Source organism: Desmodus rotundus, chromosome 5, assembly GCF_022682495.2.
Source record: "Desmodus rotundus isolate HL8 chromosome 5, HLdesRot8A.1, whole genome shotgun sequence".
Classification (NCBI taxonomy): Eukaryota; Metazoa; Chordata; class Mammalia; order Chiroptera; family Phyllostomidae; genus Desmodus; species Desmodus rotundus.
Window position 1 is genome coordinate 91,857,180 of NC_071391.1, and position 17,026 is coordinate 91,874,205.

Below are 17,026 nucleotides of genomic sequence, written 5' to 3' on the forward strand. Positions count from 1 at the left end.
TTTTGTTTTTTTCAGCTGTGCAGAAGCTTTTTAATTTGATGTAGTGCCACTTGTTTTTTTCCCTTTCTTACCCTTGCCTGAAGAGACTATGTTGGCAAATATATTGCTATGTGAGATATCTAAAATTTTACTGCCTGTGTCTTTCACTAGAATTTTTATGGTGTCACGACTTATACTTAAGTCTTTTATCCATTTTGAGTTTGTTCTGGTGTATGGTATAAGTTGTTGGTCTAGCTTCATTTTTTTTACATGAACAAGTCCAGTTCTCCCAACACTGTTTATTAAAGAGACAGTTTTTACTCCATTGTATGCTGATGCCCCCTTTGTGAAATATTAATTGACCATAGAGACATGAGTTTATGTCTGGGCTCTCTACTCTGTTCCATTGGTCAGTGTGTCTGTTCTTATGCCAGGACCAGACTGCTTTACTTACAGTGGCCTTGTATTATAGTTTGATAGCAGGTTATGTGATCTCTCCAACTTTGTTCTTCTTTCTCAGGATTGCTGAGGCTACTGAGGGTCATTTTGGTTCCATATAAATTTTTGAAATCTTTCTTTTAGATCTGTGAAATATGCCATTGGAAATATTTTAATAGGAATTGTGTTGAATCTATAGATTGCTTTGGGGAGTGTGGACAATTTAATAATGCTAATTCTTCCAATCCATGAACATGGTATATGCTCCCAATTATTTGTATCTTCCTCAGTTTCTTTCTTCAGTGTTCTAGTTTTCCAAGTATGGGTCTTTTACACCATTGGCTAAATTCATTCTGGGGTACTTTATTTTTCTTGTTACTATAGTAAATGGGATTTTTTTTTTTTAGTTTTTCTTTCCGTATTTTATTGTAGCTGTACAAAAACGCTGCCAATTTCTGCACATTGAGTTTGCATCTTGTTACTTTGCTGAATTCACTTATTAGGCTGTAATTTTTTGGTGGAGAATGTAGGGTTTTCTGTGTGCACTAGTGTGTCTTCTGTGAATAATGACAGTTTTACTTCCTCTGTTCCAATTTGAATGCCTTTTATTTCTTTTTCTTGTCTAATCACTGCGGCTAGAACTTCCAGTAATATGTTGGATAAGAGTGGTGAAAGTATATACCCGTGTCTTGTTTCTGATCTTAAGGGGAGCACTTTTAGTGTGTTCCCCATTGAGTATGATGTTGGCTATAGGTCTCTCGTATACGGCCTTTATTATGTTGAGGTATGCTCCCTCTCTTCCCACTTCGCTGATTGTTTTTATCATGATGGGGGAAAGATTTTATCAAATGCCTTTTTCTGCATCTATTGATGGAAATAAACATGTGATTTTTGTCCTTTATTTTGTTTATGTAATGTATTATGTTTATGGATTTGTGAATATTGCACTGTCCTTGCGTCTCTTGGATAAACACCAATTGATCGTGGTGTATGATCTTTTTAATGTATGGCTGGATGCGGTTGGCCAGTATTTTGTTGAGGACTTTAACATCTATATTCAGCAATATTGGCCTATTTTCTATTTGTTGTGTCTTTATCTAGTTTTGGAGCTAGGATAATACTGGCCTTGTAAAAAGAGTTTGGGAGTTTTCTCTCTTGAAATTTTTTTGGAATAGTTTGAGAAGGATAGGTGTTATTTTTTCTTTAAGTGTTTGGTAAAATTCATCTATTAAGCTATCTGGTCCATGCTTTCGTGTGTGAGGAACTTTTTATTACTGCTTTAACTTTGCTCTTTGCTATCGGTCTGTTCAGGTTTTCTCCTTCTTCTTCATTCAGTTTTAGAAGATTGTATGTTTCTAGAAATGTATCCAATTTTCCCAGATTGACCAATTTCTTGGTGTATGGTTGTTTATAGTAATTTCTTATAATCCTTATATTTCTGTAGTATTAGTTGTTACTTCTCTTCTTTTGTTTCTGATCCTATTTACTTGGGTTCTCTCTCTTTTTTCTTGATGAGTCTGGTTAAAGGCTCTCAATTTTGTTAATCTTTTCAAAGAACCAGCCCCTGGATTCATTGATCCTTTTGGATTGTTTTGTTTTGTTTTTGTCTCTATATTATTTAATTCTGCTCTGATCTTGATTATTTCCCTCTGCTCACTTTAGGCTTTGTTGTTCCTCTGGTTCTTGTAGATGCAGAGTTAGATTTTTTTCTTTTGAGAATTTTAAAAATTTTCTTCAAGTGGGCCTGTGTTGCTAAGAACTTCTCTCTCAGGACTGCCTTCCATGTGTGCCATAGGTTTTGGATTGTTGCGATTGTTGTGTGTTCATTTTCATTTGTGTACAGGTACTTTTTGATGTCTTCCTCAATCTCTTTGTTAACCCAATCATTACTTAATAACATGTTTTTCAGTCTCCATGTATTTGAATGTGTTGAATTTTCCCTTGAGGTTGGTTTCTAGTTTCAAGCTATTGTGATCTGAGATGATTCTAGATGATGTTTCAAATTTTTTGAGTTTGATAAGGCTTGTTTTGTGTCCTACCATGTGGTCTATCTTTGAAAACGACCCATGCTCATTTGAAAAGAATGTGTATTTTGCTTCTTTGGGGTGAAATGTTTTATGAATATCAATTAAGTCCATTTTATCTAGAGTGTGATTCAATGCTACAATACCCTTGTTGATTCTTTGTTTGGAAGATCTATCCATCGTTGACAGTGAGGTGTTAAAATCCCCTATGATGACTGTATTGCTGTGGACCTTTTTCTTGAAGTCTTCCAAGATTTTCCTTAAATATTTAGTGGTACTATGTTGGCCACATATATGCTCACCAGGGTTATAACCTCTTGTTGGACTGCTCCCTTAACTATTAGGTAGCGCCCTTCTTTGTCTCTTGTTATGGCCTTTGTTTAGAAATGTATTTTGTCTGATGTAAGTATTGCTACCCCAGCTTTTTTTTTCCATGACCATTTGCTTGGAATATTTTTTCCCATCCCTTCACTTTCAGACTATGTAGGTTTTTTGTTTTGAGGTGTGTCTCTTGTAAAGAGCATATATGTGGGTCATGTTTTCTTATCCATTCAGCTATCCTATGTCTTTTGATTGGACATTCAATCCATTTACATTTAAGGTTATTATTGGTAGGTACTTTTTCGTTGCCATTTTTTCCCTTTGTACCTGTCTTCCCCCTTCTCTCTTTTTCACTCTCATCTTCTTAAAGCAGCCCCTTTAGCATTTCTTGCAATGGTGGCTTGGTGGAGATGTACCCTTTCAGCCAATTTTTTTTGGGGGGTCTGGGAAGCTCTTAATTTCACCTTTCATTTTAAGTAAGAGCCTTGCTGGATACAGTGGTGGTGGTTGCAGGTATTTGCTTTCCATTACTTGGAATATTTTGTGCCATTCCCTTCTGGGTTATAGTGTTTCTGTTGAGAAACTAGTTGACAGCCTTATTGGAGCTCCCTGGAACATCACTAGCTATTTCTCCCTTGCTGCCTTTAACATTCTGTCTTTGTCTTTAAGTTTTGCTATTTGATATGGTTTGTCTTGGAGTGGGCCTCTTTGAATTCATCTTGATCAGAAGGCTCTGTGCCTCCTGAACTTGTGTGGCTTTTTCCCTCACCAAGTTAGCCAAGTTTCCTTTCATTATTTTGTCTAAAAGGTTTTCTATCCCTTGATACTTTTCTTGTACTTCTGCTATCCCTATGATACAAATGTCGTTATGTTTTATTTTGTCTTGAAGCTGCCTTAAACTATTTTCATTCTTTTTGAGTCATTTTTCCTTTGGTTGCTCTGACCGGGTGTTTTTTTTGTTGTTGTTGTTGTTTGTTTGTTTTTACCTTGTCTTCTAATTCACCAATTCGGTCCTTTGCTTGTCCTAGCCTGCTTTTTTAAAAAGTATATTTTATTGCTTTTGTTATTACAGTTGTCCCATTTTTCCCCTTTCTCCCCCTTTGCCCAGTACCCCCTTCCCTCCAGCAATACCCCCGTTAGTTCATGTCCATGGGCTGTGCATATAAGTTCTTTGCCTTCTCCTTTTTGTATACTATTCTTAACATTCCCCTGTCTATTTTGTTCCTACCAGTTATGCTTCTTAATCCTTCCTGTACCTTTTCTCCCATTTTCTCCCTTACCCCCCCACCCCCGCCACTGATAACCCTCCATGTGATCTCCATCTCTATGATACTGCTCCTATTCTAGTTGTCTGCTTAGTTTGTTTTTGCTTTTTTAAGATTTGATTGCTGATACTTGTGAAGTTGTTGCAATTTTGTTGTTCATAGTTTTGACCTTCTTTTTTTTCTTTTTTAAATTAATTAATTTATTTTTATTCAGTTACAATTGTCTGCATTTTCTCCCCTTCCCTCCACCCTACCACAGCCAGTCCCACCTCCCTCCCCCACCTCTACCCTCCCCCTTGATTTTGTCCTTGTGTCCTTTATAGCTCCTATAGACCCCTCTCCCCACTATCCCCTCCCCACTCCCTTGTGGCTATTGTTACAATGTTCTTAATTTCAATGTCTCTTGTTATATTAAATAAGTCTCTTTAACATGTCATATAATAAGGGTCTGGTGATGATGAACTCCTTCAGCTTTACCTTGTCTGGGAAGCACTTTATCTGCCCTTCAATAATTCTAAATGATAGGTTTGCTAGATAGAGTAATGTTGGATGTAGGTCCGTGCTTTTCATCACTTTGAATACTTCTTGCCAGTGACTTCTTGCCTGCAAAGATTCTTTTGAGAAATTAGCTGATAGTCTTATGGGTACTCTTTTGTAGGTAAGTCTCTTCTTTTCTCTTGCTGCCTTTAAGGTTCTCTCCTCATCTTCAGCCTTTGGAATTTTAATTATGATGTGTCTTAGCATGGTCCTCTTTGGGTCCAATTGTTTGGGACTCTGTGAGCTTCCTGGACTTGTATGTATATTTCCTTCTCCAAATTAGGGAAATTTTATTTCATTATTTTTTCAAATAAGTTTTCAATTTCTTGCTCTTCCTCACCTCTATGATTCAGATGTTGGCACTTTTGGAGATGTCCCAGAGTCTTCTTTTTCTCTCCTCATTTTTGAGCACTTGTTTCTCCATTCTGTACTGGTTGGCCATTTACTTCTTCCTTAAGTTCCAAATCATTGATTTGAACCTTGGCTTCCTTCCTTTCACTGCTGGCTGCCCGTGGATTTTTCTTTATTTCACTTTGGGTAGCCTTCATTTCTTCCCTGTGCTTTTGCTGTACTCAATGAGTTCTCTGAGCATCCTTATCTCCAGTGTTTTCAACTCTGTGTGTGATAGATTGTCTACTTCCATTTCACTTAGTTCTTTTCCTGGACTTTTGATCTGTTCTTTCATTTGGGCCATATTCCTTTGTTAATTTTGCAGCTTCCCTGTGTTTCTTTCTGTGTATTAGGTAGAGCAGCTTTGACTCCATCTTGGTGCACCTGTTATATAGTAATGGGCAGAGGCTTAGGTATTTGCCAGGGTGGGGCAGCCCACTTTTCAATTTTGTAGCACTGTGTGTAGGGGAGGGATCTGAGAGGGAACAATGCCACCTGCCCGGTTCTCGCCCTGTTTCCAGTCACTTCCCCACTTCCCTGGTGCTGAATCCCAGAGTGGTGGGTTTGCATATGTTCTAAGGCCATGTGGGCCCTTTAAACAGACTCTCCTGAGAGACTGGCAGTTCCTTCCACCACCCCAACTATTAATGGTTTTCACAGCCAGAAGTTTTCATGCTTTAATTTCCTGGCACTGGAATCCTGGGCTGCGTGGTCTGGCCTGTGGCTGGGATGTCTCACTCTATGGGTATCCTTCTCAGTTTTTATCTGCCACACGTGAATGTGGGACCGCATGTTCTGCCAGCTGCCACTGCCTCACTGCCACCACCACACCACGCCCGCCCTCTCTGCCCCAGCTCCCCATCACTGCCTCTCCTACCCATCTGAATGAATATTTCTTCTCTAAGTCCTTGGTTGTCAGACTTCCATACAGTTCAATTTTCTGGCAGTTCTGGTTGTATTTTGTTTTGAGGTTAGTTGTGATTCTTCTTCTCCAGTCTACTTTTAATTCCTTCTAGTGTATGCTAAATTTCAGATATTGCATTCTTCATTTACTCCTCATTCTTATTCATAGTTCCTATGTCCTTTTTCTTGTTGTTGTTGTTCCTACTCAGTTGCCTGTAGCTCCCATATAGCTCTGTGTAGTTCTCACCAAGTTCCTTGAGCTTCCTTGTAACCATTACTTTGAACTCTATGCCTCATAATTTGCTTGCCTCAATTTCATTCAGCTCTTTTTCTGGGGACTCATTCTTTCCTTTTGATTAAAGGTTGTTTCTTTGTTTCCCAATTTTAGGTGACTCTTTTTGTTTGTTTCTGTATCTCAGATTGCTCTGCTTTGACTGCCTGTCTTCATGGGGTGGCTGTTTGTGGTAAGATTCCTGTAAGACTCAGTGGTGCAGTATCCTTGATCTCCTGAGCTGGGTGCTCCATGGATGCAGTTTATGTTGACTCTCTTATTGTAACTGGGTTGTAATAGTTGTTGGCTCTTTCACTGGTGCGTTCTCCTCCAGCCGGCTGACTGAGAGTCACAGTCCCCACCATGTCTTGAATCCTGTTGTGCAGGTGCTGGCAGAACAAGACAGAATAAACCAGAAAACAAAACTCACATCAGCAAAAATACCCCTCAACCACAACAGCAATATCAACAAGAAATGAACAAAGATTAATATAACAAAGATAATAATGAACAAAGATAATAAAAGTGGAATGAGAATAAAGATATAAGAAAGGAAAAAAGAATATGAGTAAAGGAAAGAAAAATGATTTTGAGAGGGCAGAGGGAGGAGAGATAATAAGTATAAGGATGAGAAACAAGGTGAAGAAAGTGAGAATATAAAACTTAAAATATAAAATAAAAAAGAAAAGGAAGGAGGCAAAATGGAGTAAGAAAATGGAAGAGTATAATATGAAGTTTGAAATTTTGAAAAATAGTGAAACATACTGGTCAGTGAGGGACAAATACCGTATGATCTCACCTTTAACTGAAACATAATCAACAAAAGAAAAAAGCAGGCAAAATATAACCAGAGACATTGAAATTAAGAACATTGTAACAATAGCCAGAGGGGAGTGGCGAGGGGATAGTGGGGAGAGGGGTCTATAGGAGCTACTATAAAGGACACAAGGACAAAATCAAGGGGGAGGGTAGAGGTAGGGGAGGAAGATGGGACTGGCTGGGGTGGGGTGGGGGAATGGGGAGAAAATGCAGACAGTTGTAACTGAATAAAAATAAATAAATAGGAAGATGGTGGCAACATAGGTGGGAGCGGAGTCCACTTCCCCTCAACGCAAGGGAAATACCTAGCTGATCTGAGGAGCAGAGTGAACAGCCAACAGTATTCCAGCATATATGAAGATCAGAGACCAAAGATAGAGGACACTGAAAGATCTGACGGTAAGAAGAGTGCTTAAGGACAATAAGGTCCCCGGGACCCGGACCCGGGATCCGGGTCCACATGGTACCAGGGCGGCAGAAGTGCCAGCCCAGGCACAGGGGCTGCTGCAGGAGTCTTGGGAGAGGGCCAGGCTGAGCTGTGAGCAGCCAGGTGCTTGATTGGACCAGGGGGCCTTGAATAGGAGGAATTTCTCAAAAAGAAAAAGAAAATAGAGACACTCAGGGGCTAGTTAGAGAACTCTGGCAGCAGCCGCTGCCAGGGCGCCCCTCCCCCCTCCACCCCTGGACTGCGAGTGCCAGATAAGCAGCCCTGGCGCTCACCTGAGGCCCGGTTGCGCGCACGCAGATTAGCGAACTGGGGGCACACACATGAAACCCCGGAGGGGCGCCAACACCTGAAACCTCCGAGAGCATCTGGAGCAGAGGTTAGCTGCTCCACCCACAGGCCCAAAACCTCGGACCCGAGTGCCGCGTGATTCAGTCCCAGGGCGCCCAGCCTGCCCGAGTGACTCAAGCCTAGGGCGGCTGGATCGGCCTCCCAAGCACAGGGCCTGCTGGCTGCGCGTTTTCCAAGCACAAAGCCGCTCGAGAGCTTCCTAAACCCAAGGCAGCTGAATCCGCCCCCTGCGCGCGAGCATGCATCCCAATCCCAAGGCGGCTGGATCGGCCTGCTGCTTGCTCCAAGCCGCTTGCGAGCTTCCCAAACCCAAAGCTGCTGGACCCCCCTGCTGCGCGCGCACTCATCTCAAGCCAAGGCGGCTGGAGCCGCCCCTTGCGCTTCCCAAGAACAAAGCTGCAGGATTGGCTGATCAACTGCCTGATTGCCTGCCAGGGACCACACCTACAACACCTACCTAACACCTGCTTACAGAGCCCAGCAAGGCCTACTAGCTCTCTAAGACAAAGGCAGAACACCCAGCAGAGGGGAGCTGCAGGGCTAGGAGATACTGCAGGCTGAATAACAGTGAAGAGTGTTTTCCAGGAAGGGAGAAAAGTGAAGCCAATCCTTCCAACCACCCCCTCCCGTTGCACAGACAGGACGACCAGCAGAACTAACCTGACCGGTTTAAAGCCAGCAGAAGATTTTTTTTTCTTTCTTTCATTCCTTCTTCCTCCCATCCTTTACCATTTTTATGTCTTCTTCCTCCCTTTTTTTTTTTAATCTATTTCTAGGTTTTAATTTTTGTTAAAATTCCTTCTTATCTTGCCTCTGATCTTTCTTTATTCCTTATTCCCTCCTCCCTTCCTTTCCTCCTTTTCTATTTCCTTTTTCCCTCCTTCCCTTCTTTTTTTTTTTCTTTCTTCCCCTCTCTGTCTTTTTCCCACAGGTGAGACAACAAAACCTGGAGTGCTGAAAAGACCAGAGTTAGACTGTGTTACAACCATAAACGTCAGCTCAAGACCAGTGAGCACAGGAGATTAAGGAGACAGCACCACTGAATCCCATTGGCATTCTACCATAGAAGTGCATACCATAAACCCAGGGAGTCAGAATAGAGCAATTTAAGAAGCAGAGGCCAACAAGAAGAGTCTCACAAACAATGGGAAGACAAAGAAACAATTCCCAAATGAAAGGAAAGGAGGAAGTCTCAGAAAGAATGCTAACTGAAAAAGAGGCAAGTCAACTATCAGATACTGAGTTCAAAGCAATGGTCATCAGGAAGCTCACTGAGCTCTCTGAGCTCACAGAGAACTACCAGAAACTACAGTGAAATTACAATGAACTCACTGCAAACTATATCAACATGAACAAGGAAATAGAAACTATCAACAAGGGCCAAGAGGAAATGAAGAATACAATTTCTGAATTGAAGAATACAGTAGAAGGAATGAAAAGCAGACTTGATGAAGCAGAGGATCGGATCAGCGAGCTGAGGGCAAAGTAGAAAAAAACACCCAGAAAGAGCAAGAAAAGGAAAAGAGGCTCAGAAAGAATGAAGAGGCAATAAGGGAAATGCAGGACAATATGAAACGTAACAATATCCGTATAATAGGAATACCAGAAGGAGAAGAAGAAGAGCAGGGGATAGAAAACCTGTTTGAAAAAGTAATGATGGAAAATTTCCCTAATCTGAGGAGAGAAAAAGTCACCCAAATCCAGGAATCACAGAGAGTCCCAAGCAAGAGGAACCCAAAGAGATCCACTGCAAGACACATCATAATTAAAATGGCAAAATTCCAAGACAAAGAGAGGATCTTAAAGGCAGCAAGGGAGAAAAAGGAAGTAACATACAAGGGAGCCCCAATAAGGTTAGCAACTGACTTCTCAATGGAAACGCTCCAAGCCAGAAGAGAATGGCAAAAAATATTCCAAGTAATGAGAACCAGAGGTCTGCAACCAAGACTACTTTACCCAGCAAGGCTCTCAATCAAGATAGAAGGCCAAATAAAGAGTTTCCCAGACAAAAGAAGTCTGAAAGAATACAGCTCCACCAAAACAGCTCTGCAAGAGATGCTAAAGGGACTGCTTTAAGGAAAGGAAGGAAAAGAGAAAGACAGAGGAACACAGGTAGGAAAAAATGGCAATGAATAACTACCTATCGATAATAACCTTAAACGTAATGGATTAAATGCTCTAATCAAAAGACATAGAATAGCTGAATGCATAAGAAAACATGACCCACACATGTGCTGCCTACAAGAGACACATCTCAGGACAAAAGACTTACACAGACTGAAAGTGAAGGGCTGGAAACAAATTTTCCAAGCAAACAGACAGGAAAAAAAAGCAGGGGTAGCAATACTCATATCAGACAAAATAGACATCCAAAGAAGGGCCATAAAGAGAGACCCAGAAGGTCACTTCATAATACTCAAAGGAAGAATCCACCAAGAAGACATAAACATTGTCAATATATATGCACCCAACATAGGAGCACCCAAATACATAAAGAAAATCTTGGAGGATTTCAAGAAAGATATTCACAGCAACACAATTATAGTAGGGGACTTTAACACCCCACTATCAAAAATGGACAGGTCTTCCAAACAAAATATCAAGAAGGTATTATGTCACTTAACAATACCCTAGAGGAAATGGACTTAACTGATATATATAGAGCTTTTCATCCCAAAGAAGCAAAATACACATTCTTTTCAAGTGTACATGGAACTTTTTCAAAGATAGACCACATGATAGGACACAAAGCAAGCCCAAACAAATTCAAAAAAATTGAAATCATATCAAGCATTTTCTCTGACCACAAGAGACTGAAAATAGAAACCAACCCCAGAGGAAAAAAACCAAAACACTCAAAATAATGGAGACTGAATGGCATGCTGTTAAAAAATGAATGGATCAAGAACATGATTAGGAAAGATATCAAAAACTCTCTGGAAACAAATGAAAATGAACTCACAAGAACCGAAAACCTGTGGCACACAGCAAAGACAGTCCTGAGAGGGAAGTTCATAGCAATACAGGCCTACCTTAAAAAGATAGAAACATTTCAAACAAACAAACTAACCCTATACCTACAAGAACTCGAGGAACAACAACAAAGACAGCCCAGAGCAAGCAGAAGGAAGGAAATAAGCAAGATCAGAGCAGAACTAAATGACATAGAGACTAAAAGCACAATTCTAAGGATCAATGAATCCAGGAGCTGGTTCTTTGAAAAGATAAACAAAATTGACAAGCCTTTAAGTAGGCTCATCAAGAAAGAAAGAGAGAGGATCCAAATAAGCACAATTAGAAATGAAAGAGCAGAGAATACAACTGAAACCACAGAAATACAAAGGATTGTAAGAAATTACTAGGAAGAACTATATGCCAAGAAATTTGAAAACCTAGGTGAAATAGACACATTTCTAGAAAAATAGAATCTTCCAAAACTGAATGAAGAAGAGGAAGAAAACCTGAACACACCAATAACAGCAGAGGATATTGAAGCAGTCATCAAAAAACTCCCAACACACAAAAGCCCTGGAGCAGATGGTTTCACAGGAGAATTCTACAAAGCATTTAAGGAAGAGCTAACCCCTATCCTTCACAGACTGTATGAAAAAATCCAAACTGATGGAAGACTCCGAAACTTTATTTATGAAGCCAGCATCATCCTAATCCCAAAACCAGATAAAGACACAACGAAGAAAGAAAACTTCAGGCCAATATCGCTGATGAACATAGACGCTAAAATTCTCCACAAAATATTGGCAAACTGCATCCGGCAATACATTAAAAAGATCATCCACCATAACCAAGTGGGATTCATCCCAGGGATGCAAGGATGGTACAATATTTGCAAATCAATAAACATAATACATCACATCAACAACAGCAAAGACAAAAATCACATGATCATATCAATAGATGCGGAAAAAGCATTTGATATGTACAGCACCCATTTCTGATAAAAGCACTCAGCAACGTGGGAATAGAGGGAGCATTCCTCAATATAATAAAGGCCATATATGAGAGACCTAGAGCCAACATCATACTCAATGGACAAAAACTTAGAGCTTTCCCACTAAGATCAGGAACAAGACAAGGATGCCCTCTCTCACCACTCCTATTCAAAATAGTATTGGAAGTCCTAGCCACAGCAATCATACAAGAAAAAGCAATAAAAGGCACCCAAATTGGAAAGGAGGAAATGAAACTGTCACTGTTTGCAGATGACGTGATAGTGTACATGGAATATCCTGTAGACTCCACCAAAAAACTACTTGACCTAATAAATGAATTTGGCAAAACAGCTGGATACAAAGTTAATACTACGAAATCAAAGGCATTCCTGCATACCAACAATGAAACTGCAGAAACAGAAATCAGGAAAAAAATCCCATTTGATAGAGCAACAAGAAAAATCAAGTACCTAGGAATCAACCTAACCAAGGAGGTAAAAGACCTGTACTCAGAAAACTACACAACACTGAAGAAAGAAATTAAGGAAGACACAAACAAATGGAAGCATGGACCATGCTCATGGATTGGAAGAATTAACATCATCAAAATGGCCATACTACCCAAAGCAATTTATAGATTCAATGCAATCCCTATTAGAGTACCCATGACATATTTCACAGATATAGAACAAACATTTCAGAAATTTATAAGGAACCATAAACAAACCCGAAAGTTGCAGCAATTTTGAGAAAGAAGAACAAAGCAGGAGGGATCACAATACCTGATATCAAACTGTATTACTAGGCCATGGTAATCAAAAGAGCCTGGTACTGGCATAAAAACAGGCACATAGACCAATGGAACAGAACAGAGAGCCCAGAAATGAACTCAAGTCTATACGGTCAATTAATATTTGACAAAGGAGGCAGGAACATAAAATGTAGGAAAAATAGCCTCTTTACAAATGGTGTTGGGAGATCTGGACAGCTACGTGCAAAAAAAATGAAACTTGATCACCAACTTATGCCATACACAAAAATAAAGTCAAGGTGAATAAAAGACTTAAAATGAGTTGTAACCACATAAATGTCCTCAAGGAAAAGATTGGCAGGAAAATCTCAGACATCCCACGCAGCAACATCCTCACAGACACATACCCTAAAGCAAGGGACATAAAGGAAAGAATAAACAAATGGGACCTCGTTAAAATAAAAAGCTTCTGCATGGCTAAAGAAAACTGCACCAAATTACAAAGAGAACCAACAGTATGGGAAAACATATTTCCTAATGATACCTCAGACAAGGGCCTGATCTCCAAAATATATAAAGAACTCACACAACTCCACTCCAGGAAGACAAACAACGCAATTAAAACATGGGCAAAGAACTTCAACAGACACTTCTCCAAGGAAGACATACAGAGGGCCCAGAGACATATGAAAAGATGCTCAGCATCACTAGCCATCAGAGAGATGCAAATTAAAACCACAATGAGGTACCATCTCACACCAGTCAGAGTGGCCAACATAAACAAATCCACAAACAAATGTTGGAGAGGATGTGGAGAAAAGGGAACCCTAGTGCACTGTTGGTGGGAATGCAGACTGGTGAGGCCACTGTGGAAAACACTATGGAATCTCCTCAGAAAACTAAAAATGGAACTGCCCTTTGACCCAGCAATTCTGCTGCTGGGATTATACCCTAAGAACCCTGAAACACCAATCCAAAAGAACATGTGCACCCCAATGTTCATAGCAGTACAATTTACAATAGCCAAGAACTGGAAGCAACCTAAGTGCCCATCAGCAAACAAGTGGATCCACAAACTATGGTATATTTACACAATGGAATTCTACGCAGCAGAGAGAAGAAAGTAGCTTTTACCCTTTGCAACAGCATGGATGGAACTGGAGAGCATTATGCTCAGTGAAATAAGCCAGGCGGTGAGGGACAAATACCATATGATCTCACCTTTAACTGGAACATAATAAACAGAAGAAAAAAGGACACAAAATATAACCAGAGACACTGAAGTTAAGAACAATCTAAAATGGTCAGGGGGGAGTGGGGACGGGACCGTGGGGAGAGGGGATTACAGGAACTCCTGTAAAGGACTCATGTACTAAATCAAGGGGGATGGTAGAGGTGGGGGAGAGAGGTAGGATTGACTTGGGTGGGGTAGAGGGTTGGGGAGAAAATTCACACACTTGTAATTGAATAACATAGAAAAAAAATTTTAAATTAAAAACAATAAAATAAAATAAGAGGACTTCCTTGTTCTAATCACCTATCCAAGTACCACCTTCTTCTCAGTTACTAACAAGGGCAATACCCTCTTGCTTTTAGGGGAAACGTTGCCCGTCCTATACACAACTTTATCTTAACAGACCACCTTCCAATGTACCAAACGTTTAGATAGAGGCTACACCCATACTGTATACAGTAGAAGGAATACATATGACACATATCCCAACAAGGAGATATTTTTAACTAAAAGTAATGTCTACTGCTGTCTGCTTTGTGGCCATCCACTGAGAACCCAGCATGTACCTGGTGTTGTGTTTGGCTATGGGAAAAAGCAATGACCTGAGATTTTTCTGCTCTGAGGACTCGAGGTCATGTATAGAGAGCCAGGTCAGAACTGTTCGAGGACCATTCATGTTACCACTGGAGCCAGACCACTGGGTGAAGAAAGACTTCCTGGAGTGGGTAGTATTTCAACTGAGTCCCAAATAGTGAGAATGGATTTCCCCAAGCAGCTGCAGGAAGGAAAGACCTTCTAAGCAAAGGCCACAGCTGGTGCAGAGGCTTCTGTTGCCACATTCTATGCAGCCATTTTAGTTTATATCACTGAATTCAACCAGCAGCCCTTGAGCACCTACTATGTACCAAGTCCTGGGATGGGGCTAAGCAGTTGGAGGCAAGGGTGGTGGGTATTGGAGAGATAAGTGGAATAATTCATGGTCTCTGCACCCTGCGCCTTGGGGGGAGAAGAGACAAGTACCCAGCAGGTACCAATACCATGCGCAGGGAGAATTAGAAGGGAGAGGATAGTTCTGACATGGTGAGGCAAGAATTTGGAAAAGCTTTGGGGTAAAAGTGATTCACCTGGGCCCTGGAGGAAGTGGGAGTATGAAAGGTCCTGAGGCAAAGAGAAGCACCAGATGGTACAAAAGCACAGGACACAGAATGTGCACACCTGAGTGCAAATAGCTCATGACACAGGATAGCAATGGCACACAAGTAAGAATAAATCAAGAGTGCGATAAAGGGACATTTATAAATGCCTTGTATATAAGTATGTAAAGGTAAGCAGACCCGTACAAACTCCAAACCTGAAGGGACAGTGTTGTTTCCAGAACCATAGTGAGGAGCACAGACCCTCAGTCAAGGGAAGGGGCAGCCCAAGAAAACCCCATGGGAGAGACATTGGAATGAAGACCATGACTGCTTCCCAGTCCCTCAGATGGCTTTCTAGGGCTCCCCACAGGAATCCAAAGGCAGAGAACAGGACAAAGGGGTGGAAAGTAACGTGGAGTGTGGCAAACATAAGCTATCTAACATCTATAACATCCTTAATTCTGAGAGTCTTCCTGTGAGAGTGGAGGCTAATCATTACAGTCCTAAAGATATCACAGAGTTCTTGAAAGGATCAAAAGACATAGCAATGGCAAAAAGCTTTGTGCCCCGATAACCACTGCTCCTTATCTTGGGCTTCATCCCAAGGGCATCATCCTTCAGTACCAATCCTTGCAGCATTCATAAGAGAAATAATTTTACAGATTAGAAAACAGGTTGAAAGAGCCTATGTCACCTCTCTCTATTAGTCAACTCTTTACTTTGCAAAAGACAGAAACCCAAGTCAAACTGACTTTAGCAAGAAAGAAAAACAGGTAGTTGGCTTGCATAAGTGAATTGTTCAGGAAGACGTGTAGTTCCAGTATATCAGACATAGCTGTACCCAGGCACTCAGTCAAGGTTATCAAATTATCAAGTATCTGTTTTCTCTGTCTTTCAGCTTTGCTTTCTTGTGTTGGCTTTATTTTGGGAAGATTCTCCCAAGCAGAGACAAAGCACCTTTAGGTACACTTCTATCAGCTTAACCACATCAAGGGAAAAGAGAAACCTTCCCGGAATTGTTGACAAATGTCCTAAAGCTGACTTCCCCATCTCTGCACCAATCCTGTGGCCTGGCAACATGAGCTCTCATTAGCCAGGCCTGGGTCAGACACCCTCCCTGGAGCCAGGAGAGCAGGCTAATGTGGCTGAGAAAAGTCTGGAAAAAGGTGAGGGGAACAGAGAGCTGACCACCCAAATAAAAGAAGATGGCAGGTCAGCAGAAAACCTCAAGAGGAGAATTGTGCATTACTGTCCCTAAGTCATGCAGCCATGAACAGCCCACCCATATTCCAACCTGGATGCTCAACTTCTAAGCTCTTTGTTTGTTTGTTTGTTTGTTTGTTTTGTTAGTTTATTTGCGTATTGTCTGGTTTTAACATTGCATCCTATGCCGGGGAAGTATGGTAAAAAAAAAAAAAAAAAAAGGAGGGTCATGCAAGGCATGAGAGGTGGAATGACAAGAAAGGCAGGAGTGGACAAAATGATCTTGAGCTGTCAACCAAGGAGTCTGGGCATCTTGAACCGGCAGTGCTCAAGCAGCTGGTCTGGGGCTCACTAACTCTGAGGGTGCTGACCTCCATTTTAGGCTGGTGGCCACAGGTTCAGCCCTGAGTCCCCAAAAGCCTGAGGGTTGACCCACTTGAACCCACACCCTGAAGAGTCCTCCTGCAGCAACAGTTTGCAGGTACTGAAAGTAGACAGCCAGACTCACTGGAGAGCCTGGCAGGAATGTGGAGGCCCAGATAAGTTGCTGCCAGTATGCATGGTCTCCTGCATCCACTTCCCCTAATTTACTGGTTTCTCTTTAAGAGTCTTTGCCCTGATGTACATGCACCTCTATGTATACACACTCCTGTGCAGATTCAAACCCCTGTACGCACATACCCTCATACACTTACAACCCGTGCATTTATACCTATGCATTTACTTTATGCATTCCTACACTGTTCTGTCAAAATTTCAGGGAGTCCATCTCAAAGTCACACATACACCCTCACACCCTAACTATCACACACATGCACACCAGCGTTTGGTTATTCTCAGACACCCTCAGACTCTCCACAGCAGCCAAAGGTCCCTCTGAGGAGTTTCCTCATCTCACTAAGAGCAAATCTATATATGAGACAACACAATCATGCACCTGCTTTCCAACACCAACCTGGCACCAAATTTATTGCAGACATTCCCATCCCCATGACTAGCCATACTCATA